The following is an 11,782-nucleotide window of genomic DNA, read 5'->3' on the forward strand; positions in this document are numbered from 1 at the left end:
CTGTCCCCGCTCCCACCGCACTCAAAGGAGAAAAAGAAAATCCCCACACATCAGCAGGGCTGTATTAAATCAGAAATTGCTCTTCCAGAAAAGTTGATTAGCATAGATTTTCCCACCTTTTCCCCTCCCTATGTGTCTATGTCTGGTTCAGCGGGAGGGAGGGATGAATGGATGAAGGGAGGGCTATCATTCACTGTTGGGATCGTAACGTTAAACGCTGTCAGTTTGAATGCTCATGTCTCTCTATCTGTGCTCATCCAGATACTCAGTAAAAAACACCACGCATCAAGATACTCCAAAAAAACACCACGCATCAAGATACTCCAAAAAAACACCACGCATCAAGATACTCCAAAAAAACACCACACATCAAGATACTCCAAAAAAATACCACACATCAAGATACTCAGTAAAAAACACCACACATCAAGATGCTCAGTAAAAACACCACGCATCAAGATACTCCAAAAAAACACCACGCATCAAGATACTCCAAAAAAACACCACGCATCAAGATACTCCGAAAAAACACCAAGCATCAAGATACTCCAAAAAAACACCACGCATCAAGATACTCCAAAAAAACACCACACATCAAGATACTCCGAAAAAACACCACGCATCAAGATACTCCGAAAAAACACCACGCATCAAGATGCTCAGTAAAAACACCACGCATCAAGATACTCAGTAACAACACCACACATCAAGATACTCAGTAAAAAACACCACGCATCAAGATACTCCAAAAAAACACCACGCATCAAGATACTCTGAAAAAACACCACGCATCAAATTAGTCAGTAAAAACACCACGCATCAAGATACTCCAAAAAAACACCACACATCAAGATACTCAGTAAAAAACACCACGCATCAAGATACTCAGTAAAAACAGCACGCATCAAGATACTCCAAAAAAACACCACGCATCAAGATACTCCAAAAAAAACACCACGCATCAAGATACTCCAAAAAAACACCACACATCAAGATACTCTGAAAAAACACCACGCATCAAATTAGTCAGTAAAAACACCACGCATCAAGATACTCCAAAAAAACACCACACATCAAGATACTCCAAAAAAAACACCACGCATCAAGATACTCCAAAAAAACACCACACATCAAGATACTCAGTAAAAAACACCACGCATCAAGATACTCCAAAAAAACACCACGCATCAAGATACTCAAAAAAACACCACGCATCAAGATACACTGAAAAAACAGCACGCATCAAGATACTCAGTAAAAACACCACACATCAAGATACTCAGTAAAAAACACCACGCATCAAGATACTCCAAAAAAACACCACGCATCAAGATACTCTGAAAAAACACCACGCATCAAATTAGTCAGTAAAAACACCACGCATCAAAATACTCCAAAAAAACACCACACATCAAGATACTCAGTAAAAAACACCACGCATCAAGATACTCAGTAAAAACACCACGCATCAAGATACTCTGAAAAAACACCACGCATCAAATTAGTAAGTAAAAACACCACGCATCAAGATACTCCAAAAAAACACCACACATCAAGATACTCCAAAAAAAACACCACGCATCAAGATACTCCAAAAAAACACCACACATCAAGATACTCAAAAAAACACCACGCATCAAGATACTCTGAAAAAACAGCACGCATCAAGATACTCAGTAAAAACACCACGCATCAAGATACTCCGTAAAAAACACCACGCATCAAGATACTCCGAAAAAACTCCACGCATAAAGATACTCAGTAAAAACACCACGCATCAAGATACTCCAAAAAAACACCACACATCAAGATACTCAGTAAAAAACACCACGCATCAAGATACTCCAAAAAAACACCACGCATCAAGATACTCAAAAAAACCACCACACATCAAGATACTCCGAAAAAACACCACACATCAAGATACTCCAAAAAAACACCACACATCAAGATACTCAGTAAAAAACACCACACATCAAGATGCTCAGTAAAAACACCACGCATCAAGATACTCCAAAAAAACACCACGCATCAAGATACTCCAAAAAAACACCACGCATCAAGATACTCCGAAAAAACACCAAGCATCAAGATACTCCAAAAAAACACCACACATCAAGATACTCCAAAAAAACACCACACATCAAGATACTCAGTAAAAAACACCACGCATCAAGATACTCCAAAAAAACACCACGCATCAAGATACTCAAAAAAAACACCACGCATCAAGATACTCCGAAAAAACACCACGCATCAAGATGCTCAGTAAAAACACCACGCATCAAGATACTCAGTAACAACACCACACATCAAGATACTCAGTAAAAAACACCACGCATCAAGATACTCCAAAAAAACACCACGCATCAAGATACTCTGAAAAAACACCACGCATCAAATTAGTCAGTAAAAACACCACGCATCAAGATACTCCAAAAAAACACCACACATCAAGATACTCAGTAAAAAACACCACGCATCAAGATACTCAGTAAAAACAGCACGCATCAAGATACTCCAAAAAAACACCACGCATCAAGATACTCCAAAAAAAACACCACGCATCAAGATACTCCAAAAAAACACCACACATCAAGATACTCTGAAAAAACACCACGCATCAAATTAGTCAGTAAAAACACCACGCATCAAGATACTCAAAAAAACACCACGCATCAAGATACTCTGAAAAAACAGCACGCATCAAGATACTCAGTAAAAACACCACACATCAAGATACTCAGTAAAAAACACCACGCATCAAGATACTCCAAAAAAACACAACGCATCAAGATACTCTGAAAAAACACCACGCATCAAATTAGTCAGTAAAAACACCACGCATCAAAATACTCCAAAAAAACACCACACATCAAGATACTCAGTAAAAAACACCACGCATCAAGATACTCAGTAAAAACAGCACGCATCAAGATACTCCAAAAAAACACCACGCATCAAGATACTCCAAAAAAAACACCACGCATCAAGATACTCCAAAAAAACACCACACATCAAGATACTCAGTAAAAAACACCACGCATCAAGATACTCCAAAAAAACACCACGCATCAAGATACTCCAAAAAAACACCACGCATCAAGATACTCTGAAAAAACACCACGCATCAAATTAGTAAGTAAAAACACCACGCATCAAGATACTCCAAAAAAACACCACACATCAAGATACTCCAAAAAAAACACCACGCATCAAGATACTCCAAAAAAACACCACACATCAAGATACTCAAAAAAACACCACGCATCAAGATACTCTGAAAAAACAGCACGCATCAAGATACTCAGTAAAAACACCACGCATCAAGATACTCCGTAAAAAACACCACGCATCAAGATACTCCGAAAAAACTCCACGCATAAAGATACTCAGTAAAAACACCACGCATCAAGATACTCCAAAAAAACACCACACATCAAGATACTCAGTAAAAAACACCACGCATCAAGATACTCCAAAAAAACACCACGCATCAAGATACTCAAAAAAACCACCACACATCAAGATACTCCGAAAAAACACCACACATCAAGATACTCCAAAAAAACACCACACATCAAGATACTCAGTAAAAAACACCACACATCAAGATGCTCAGTAAAAACACCACGCATCAAGATACTCCAAAAAAACACCACGCATCAAGATACTCCAAAAAAACACCACGCATCAAGATACTCCGAAAAAACACCAAGCATCAAGATACTCCAAAAAAACACCACGCATCAAGATACTCCAAAAAAACACCACACATCAAGATACTCAGTAAAAAACACCACGCATCAAGATACTCCAAAAAAACACCACGCATCAAGATACTCAAAAAAAACACCACACATCAAGATACTCCGAAGAAACACCACGCATCAAGATATTCTGAAAAAACACCACGCATCAAGATACTCCGAAAAACACCACGCATCAAGATGCTCAGTAAAAACACCACGCATCAAGATACTCAGTAACAACACCACACATCAAGATACTCAGTAAAAAACACCACGCATCAAGATACTCCAAAAAAACACCACGCATCAAGATACTCTGAAAAAACACCACGCATCAAATTAGTCAGTAAAAACACCACGCATCAAGATACTCCAAAAAAACACCACACATCAAGATACTCAGTAAAAAACACCACGCCTCAAGATACTCAGTAAAAACAGCACGCATAAAGATACTCCAAAAAAACACCACACATCAAGATACTCCAAAAAAAACACCACGCATCAAGATACTCCAAAAAAACACCACACATCAAGATACTCAGTAAAAAACACCACGCATCAAGATACTCAAAAAAAACACCACGCATCAAGATACTCCAAAAAAACACCACGCATCAAGATACTCTGAAAAAACAGCACGCATCAAGATACTCAGTAAAAACAGCACGCATCAAGATACTCCGTAAAAAACACCACGCATCAAGATACTCCGAAAAAACTCCACGCATCAAGATACTCTGAAAAAACACCACGCATCAAGATACTCAAAAAAAACACCACACATCAAGATACTCCGAAAAAACACCACGCATCAAGATACTCTGAAAAAACACCACGCATCAAGATACTCCGAAAAACACCACGCATCAAGATGCTCAGTAAAAACACCACGCATCAAGATACTCAGTAACAACACCACGCATCAAGATACTCCAAAAAAACACCACACATCAAGATACTCAATAAAAAACACCACGCATCAAGATACTCCAAAAAAACACCACGCATCAAGATACTCAAAAAAAACACCACACATCAAGATACTCCGAAAAAACACCACACATCAAGATACTGAAAAAACACCACGCATCAAGATACTCCGAAAAACACCACGCATCAAGATGCTCAGTAAAAACACCACGCATCAAGATACTCAGTCACAACACCACACATCAAGATACTCAGTAAAAAACACCACGCATCAAGATACTCCAAAAAAACACCACGCATCAAGATACTCTGAAAAAACACCACGCATCGAATTAGTCAGTAAAAACACCACGCATCAAGATACTCCAAAAAAACACCACACATCAAGATACTCAGTAAAAAACACCACGCATCAAGATACTCAGTAAAAACAGCACGCATCAAGATACTCCAAAAAAAACACCACGCATCAAGATACTCCAAAAAAACACCACGCATCAAGATACTCCAAAATAAACACCACGCATCAAGATACTCCAAAAAAACACCACACATCAAGATACTCAGTAAAAAACACCACGCATCAAGATACTCCAAAAAAAACACCACGCATCAAGATACTCCAAAAAAACACCACGCATCAAGATACTCTGAAAAAACAGCACGCATCAAGATACTCAGTAAAAACACCACGCATCAAGATACTCAGTAAAAAACACCACGCATCAAGATACTCCGAAAAAACTCCACGCATCAAGATACTCGGAAAAAACACCACGCATCAAGATACTCGGAAAAAACACCACGCATCAAGACACTCGGAAAAAACACCACGCATCAAGATACTCAGTAAAAACACCACACATCAAGATACTCAGTAAAAAACACCACGCATCAAGATACTCCAAAAAAACACCACGCATCAAGATACTCAGTAAAAACACCACGCATCAAGATACTCAGTAAAAACACCACGCATCAAGATACTCAGTAAAAACACCACACATCAAGATACTCAGTAAAAAACACCACGCATCAAGATACTCAGTAAAAACACCACGCATCAAGATACTCAGTAAAAACAGCACGCATCAAGATACTCCAAAAAAAACACCACTCATCAAGATACTCCAAAAAAACACCACGCATCAAGATACTCCAAAAAAAACACCACGCATCAAGATACTCCAAAAAAACACCACACATCAAGATACTCAGTAAAAAACACCACGCATCAAGATACTCCAAAAAAACACCACGCATCAAGATACTCCAAAAAAACACCACGCATCAAGATACTCTGAAAAAACAGCACGCATCAAGATACTCAGTAAAAACACCACGCATCAAGATACTCCTTAAAAAACACCACGCATCAAGATACTCCGAAAAAACTCCACGCATCAAGATACTCAGTAAAAACACCACACATCAAGATACTCAGTAAAAAACACCACGCATCAAGATACTCCAAAAAAACACCACGCATCAAGATACTCAGTAAAAACACCACACATCAAGATACTCAGTAAAAACACCACACATCAAGATACTCCAAAAAAACACCACGCATCAAGATACTCGGAAAAAACACCACGCATCAAGATACTCAGTAAAAACACCACACATCAAGATACTCAGTAAAAAACTTGGACCTGGGTGCTATATCTAGCGGGATCATTGAGTCTTTACTGTTCTCTCTGAGAAAATAGAGAGCAACCTATTGCATCTAAAGTTTGTCATTCTGTATGGGGTTGGATGGAAGCCTAAATGACCTATACTATAAGTAAAAGCCATTGTCTGGATTGAGGCAAATAGTACAAACCCACACTCACTACATGGCACTCTGTTCCGCAATCAATTCTGTAATGATAGAACACTTCCATTTGGGGAGAATTATCTTTCATCTTTGATTAATTGGATCACATATAGCTTTTCTTCTGATTCTCGGAAATGAAGTTGAATAGATGATACTTGTCAGATCAGATGTACTGATGGACACTTTGCATATCCTCAGGTTACCTACCTGACAGACAAGAGACTTTGAAGCAATGTATGATAATGACAGAGCGAGGTAGACATCAACATAAGATCTCCCCTAGCTGCCTCTCCTGTATCAACAACCCTCATCACAATTCTTGAGGCAACATAAATACATGTAGGTCTATCTGGCATCGGGCCATCTTATTGATGTATGCTGCCTGGCGTATACTCAAGTTGTTGACCACAGGGCAGGGTCTACTCCCGCATAGCCTCTCAATGGACAGACTTGGACTCGTCAGTATGAAAATTGCATGGTTACTGTATCTTATGACATTTCTTTATTTTTTTCTCTCTACATGGACAAACAGTAGTCGTCTAAAGTGGGTCCTTCATTATGATTATGTAGTCCCTCTTCTAAGCCTGATTGGACACACTTCCCGCCAGGACGATGTCGGGTGTGAGGAGAGTGTTGTGGAGAATATCAATTTGCATTTATCCGTTCATTTGGAGGTGCCTTTGCAGACGAGGCTTTGCCTGCTCGCTTGCTGTTCCATTTCAGCTAAATTAATAGTTCTCAGGAAAAAAAGTAATTTTGTTCACTGGCGGTAATGACTATCTGATATCTGTCAATAGTCATACAGGCTTCATAATTCATCTTCAGTAGTCCTGATTCCCCATTAGTGAGAGAGAGCAGAAGTCCTGATTCCACATTAGTGAGAGGGAGCAGAAGTCCTGATTCCACATTAGTGAGAGGGAGCAGAAGTCCTGATTCCACATTAGTGAGAGGGAGCAGAAGTCCTGCTTCCACATTAGTGAGAGGGAGCAGAAGTCCTGATTCCACGTCAGTGAGAGGGAGCAGAAGTCCTGATTCCACATTAGTGAGAGGGAGCAGAAGTCCTGATTCCACATCAGTGAGAGGGAGCAGAAGTCCTGATTCCACATCAGTGAGAAGGAGCAGAAGTGCCGATTCCACATTAGTGAGAGGGAGCAGAAGTCCTGATTCCCCATTAGTGAGAGGGAGCAGAAGTCCTGATTCCACGTCAGTGAGAGGGAGCAGAAGCCCTGATTCCACATCAGTGAGATGGAAGAGAAGCCCTGATTCCACATCAGTGAGAGGGAGCAGAAGCCCTGATTCCACGTCAGTGAGAGGGAGCAGAAGCCCTGATTCCACATCAGTGAGAGGGAGCAGAAGTCCTGATTCCACATCAGTGAGAGGGAGCAGAAGTCCTGATTCCACATCAGTGAGAAGGAGCAGAAGTCCTGATTCCACATCAGTGAGAGGGAGCAGAAGTCCCGATTCCACACCAGTGAGAGGGAGCCCAAGGAGTTTCTCCAGATGCTTCACAAGTTATCTACCACAATCTCTCCACAAAAGTTTGATGATAGATCTAGTAGCTTGAAGGACTCTTTCTGAAAACCCCTAGGAATCTTTTCCACTTTGCTTTATTCTTTTCAGTATGGTGTGCCCCACATTCACTAGCTTTGGGGCCTCGCCTCACAAATTGCTTCAAAAGTAGGGTTGCTAATGCTATTGGGGGAATAGAGTGATTTTATGAGCCTGTCATTTTCTTGAAAGGACAGAGGATATAGTGTGCTGGCCAACCAGCTGGTGGTGGTGAGGTCTGCTTTAATGACAAACCAGCCATTCCCTGATCTATAGAGAATCAAAACGAAAGGAAGAATCGAAAGATTTCTTTGATAAAGGATAATCACATTCTGAATCCTCTTCTCATCCCCAAAGCCCTAACGTAATACACATTTTATTACTGGAACCAAGCACTGAGACACTGTGAGAGACGCCCCTGAGTTTTCCCCCCTTTTCAAACTGCAACAACGCTATTAACTGCCTGGGTGCTGTAGTCTAGAGAAATCAAATGCTAAATCCTCTCTTTTTTTATCCAAAATGCCTTCCCTTTCCCCTCCGTAGTAACCTGGGAGTTTCAGAGCTACAGACAACAGCAGGGAAAATTACCCTCGCGGAGAGAAATGACCCGAATAGACCGAGGGTCTTTGTACTGTGTAATTACCATGTCATTTGGTGGAGTTGTGTGTCTGCTCTGACTTGACAGGCTGCTGGCATAATTGAGACGGGATATGAATACTGTCCACCTCTGACAGAAAGACGAGAGAAGAGCTGTTGGGAAGGAGAGGGAACAGAGGGGAGTAATGACATATCTCACTACATATAGGCAGGACATGAGTTACATATCACACTTCAACATACATATGTAATAGATTCATGACAAGTGTTTGGGTGTGTGTGTGTGTGTGTTGTGTTGTGTTCCTGCGTGTGTGTGTGTGCGTGCACAGTCTTCACACGTGTGTGCTCTGCATATGAGCGTGCATGCGTGTGTGTGTTATTGTTTTTGCTGCGTTGACGTCACCATTAGCAGTTGAGAGAAACAAAGAGTTATCTGAAATACCCTTTTAGCCGAGGGCACAATCCAACACCCATTATAAAATACATTTTTTGATTGACCTAAAGCTGATTTTCACTCATTAATTTGACCAAAAACAAGGGAAGCAGAGAGGCAGAAAGGCCAGTACAACGTCATGATTATTCTCCTGTCACCCCATGTTCCGTAGCTGTGGTGTTCAGGCAATTGCAGCAATTCAATCACCAGCTAACCAAAGCAATTCAATCACACCACACCAGCTAGGCCCAATCATTCAAAACTAAATCAACAGCAAGGCTGCATTTTATTTCATGTTGGAAAAGCGGTTTGAAAATCCACCTCTGATTACCATATCAATCATAGGACCTTGTTAGTTTTCGTCCTGCTATCTATCCTAAGTTCGCTTGGGTTTGTGTTAATGGTATTGTATTCTTTGTGACGCCTCCCTTTCAACCTAGTCTTGGTTAGGGGGTGGGGGGACTACTGTCTGCTGTACATATCAAGTTATGTTCTTTACTGACATGTGAAGGAAAATACGTCTTCGGAAATGGAGAAAAATACGTTTTAGTTCAGCAACCAATATGATATGATGAAAGAACTGAGCTTCCACTGTGAGGAAGAAAGAACTCCAACAAGAGGTTTCGCAATCCAAGCAACAACAACAATTCTAATGGCCTGTTAGTGTTGTTATTAGTAGTACTGTAGTGCAGCGTTCTTTCTCGAACTGTCCATGACATCTTAGAGGCCGTTGTCGGTCTTCCTGTTAGCGAAGCAGTGCCTTGCCCTTGAGTGTGTGGTAGAGATACTATGTGATGCGAAGATGAATGTGTGTCCCCTCAGTAGGACAGCCAGGTGATGAGATTTACATCATTAAAGAGCCAGAGGGGAGAATGAATTAACCCAACACACACTGACTGGTCATAAATCACCGTCTATACAGGCCATCTACACGTCAGTCACTCTAAAAATACACAGACACCTATACCCAGAAGAGTCTTTTAGTTTCAGAGGGACGCTGTTTATAACGTAGGTTTATGGTTTAAATCAGTTATAAGCAGACCCAATAAAGTAGTCACCAATATTGTGAAGGAAAATAACAATATAGTCTATTCTACCATGGAGTTGACAGTTTCAGTTTAAAATGAAACAGCACATTAAAACAAATCTCAATCCCATTATAACAACAGGCCAATGCTGGCTAATTTATCCCATTTAGATGCATTAGATTTAAGAGCCTCTCTATTAAATAGAGTTTTATTAAGTATTTTTTCTCTGCTTTGTATGGCTGTGGAGGGGTTGCTGGTAAGCACCTGGCACCAGTTCAGCAATAGGCTGAAGTCAGAGAGGCTGGATACTTAGAAATACAATTACTAGAACCGAACATTCCCATTCAAGTCAAACTGTCGTGGTCCGAAGGGCTTTAATATAACCACTCTAGTTAGTATAATTCTATGCATCTAGCCTCTCTTTCTCTCTGTAATATAATTACTGGAAATATAATTACTACAATTAGTATAGTAATAGTAATTAATAGAATTACTAGAACAGACATTACCATGCAAGTCAAATTGCATGGTCTGAGAGGCCCGTTCTAGAAATTATTTTTCTACGTCTGGATGGCTGCTGGAGGAGGTCCAGCAGTCAGCGTCCAACGTTGATGATGTCAGGACGATTGCAGCCAGAGGGAAAATCAATGGCGGGTCATGAGAGGTCACTGGTGTCTGTTAAACAAGCTTGGATTCTACTAGCCACATATCTGTCTCTGTCTTGCTGTACATTGTACAACACTGTTAGCTGCTACTTGTTTTAACTTTCAATTTGACTTTCTCCAAACATACGTTTCCACTTAGTTGATTGGAAGAGAGAAATACAGATATCACTATAATTAATCACAATATGACTGCAAGGCTACGGCTAACCATATTTATCAGTTTTTCTTCTTACCGTTATAAAGGGCTTTTCTCACCGGTATTTTCCTTATCTCTCTACTGCCTCTTGATGAAGATGTACTGCAGTACAGAGTAGTATACTGATAATGTAACTAACAAGTGTGAGTTTGTTAACCTTTTGACCATGGCTTATCAGCAGAGTAATAGCAGCAGGGAGACAGAGTAATAACAGCTGGAAAACAGTAATAGCAGAAGGGAGACAGAGTAATAGCAGCAGGGAGCCAGAGTAATAGTAGCAGGGAGGCAGAATAACAACAGCAGGGAGGCAAAGTAATAACAGCAAGAGAACAAAGAAATAACAGCAGGGTGCCAGAGTAATAGCAGCAGGGAGGCATAGTAATAGCAGCAGGGAGGCATAGTAATAACAGCAGGGTGCCAGAGTAATAGCAGTAGGGAGACATAGTAATAGCAGCAGGGAGACAGAATAGCAGCAGCAGGGAGACAGGGTATTAACAGCAGGGAGACAGAGTTATAACAGCAAGGAGGAAAATTAATAACAGCAGGCAGACAGGAGGCAAACTAATAACAGCAAAATAACAACGTAATAACAACAGGGAGGCAGAGATATATCAGCATGGAGACAGAGTAATAACAGTATGGAGACACAATAACTGCAGGGAGACAGAGTAATAACAGCATCCAGACAGAGTAATAACAGCAGGGAGACAGAGTAGTAGCAGCAGGGAGACAGAGTAGTAGCAGCAGGGACACAGAGTAATAGCAGCAGGGAGACAGAGTAATAACAGCAGGGAGACAGAATAATAGCAAC

This window comes from Oncorhynchus clarkii, chromosome 11 (assembly GCF_045791955.1).
Source record: "Oncorhynchus clarkii lewisi isolate Uvic-CL-2024 chromosome 11, UVic_Ocla_1.0, whole genome shotgun sequence".
NCBI classification, from domain to species: Eukaryota; Metazoa; Chordata; class Actinopteri; order Salmoniformes; family Salmonidae; genus Oncorhynchus; species Oncorhynchus clarkii.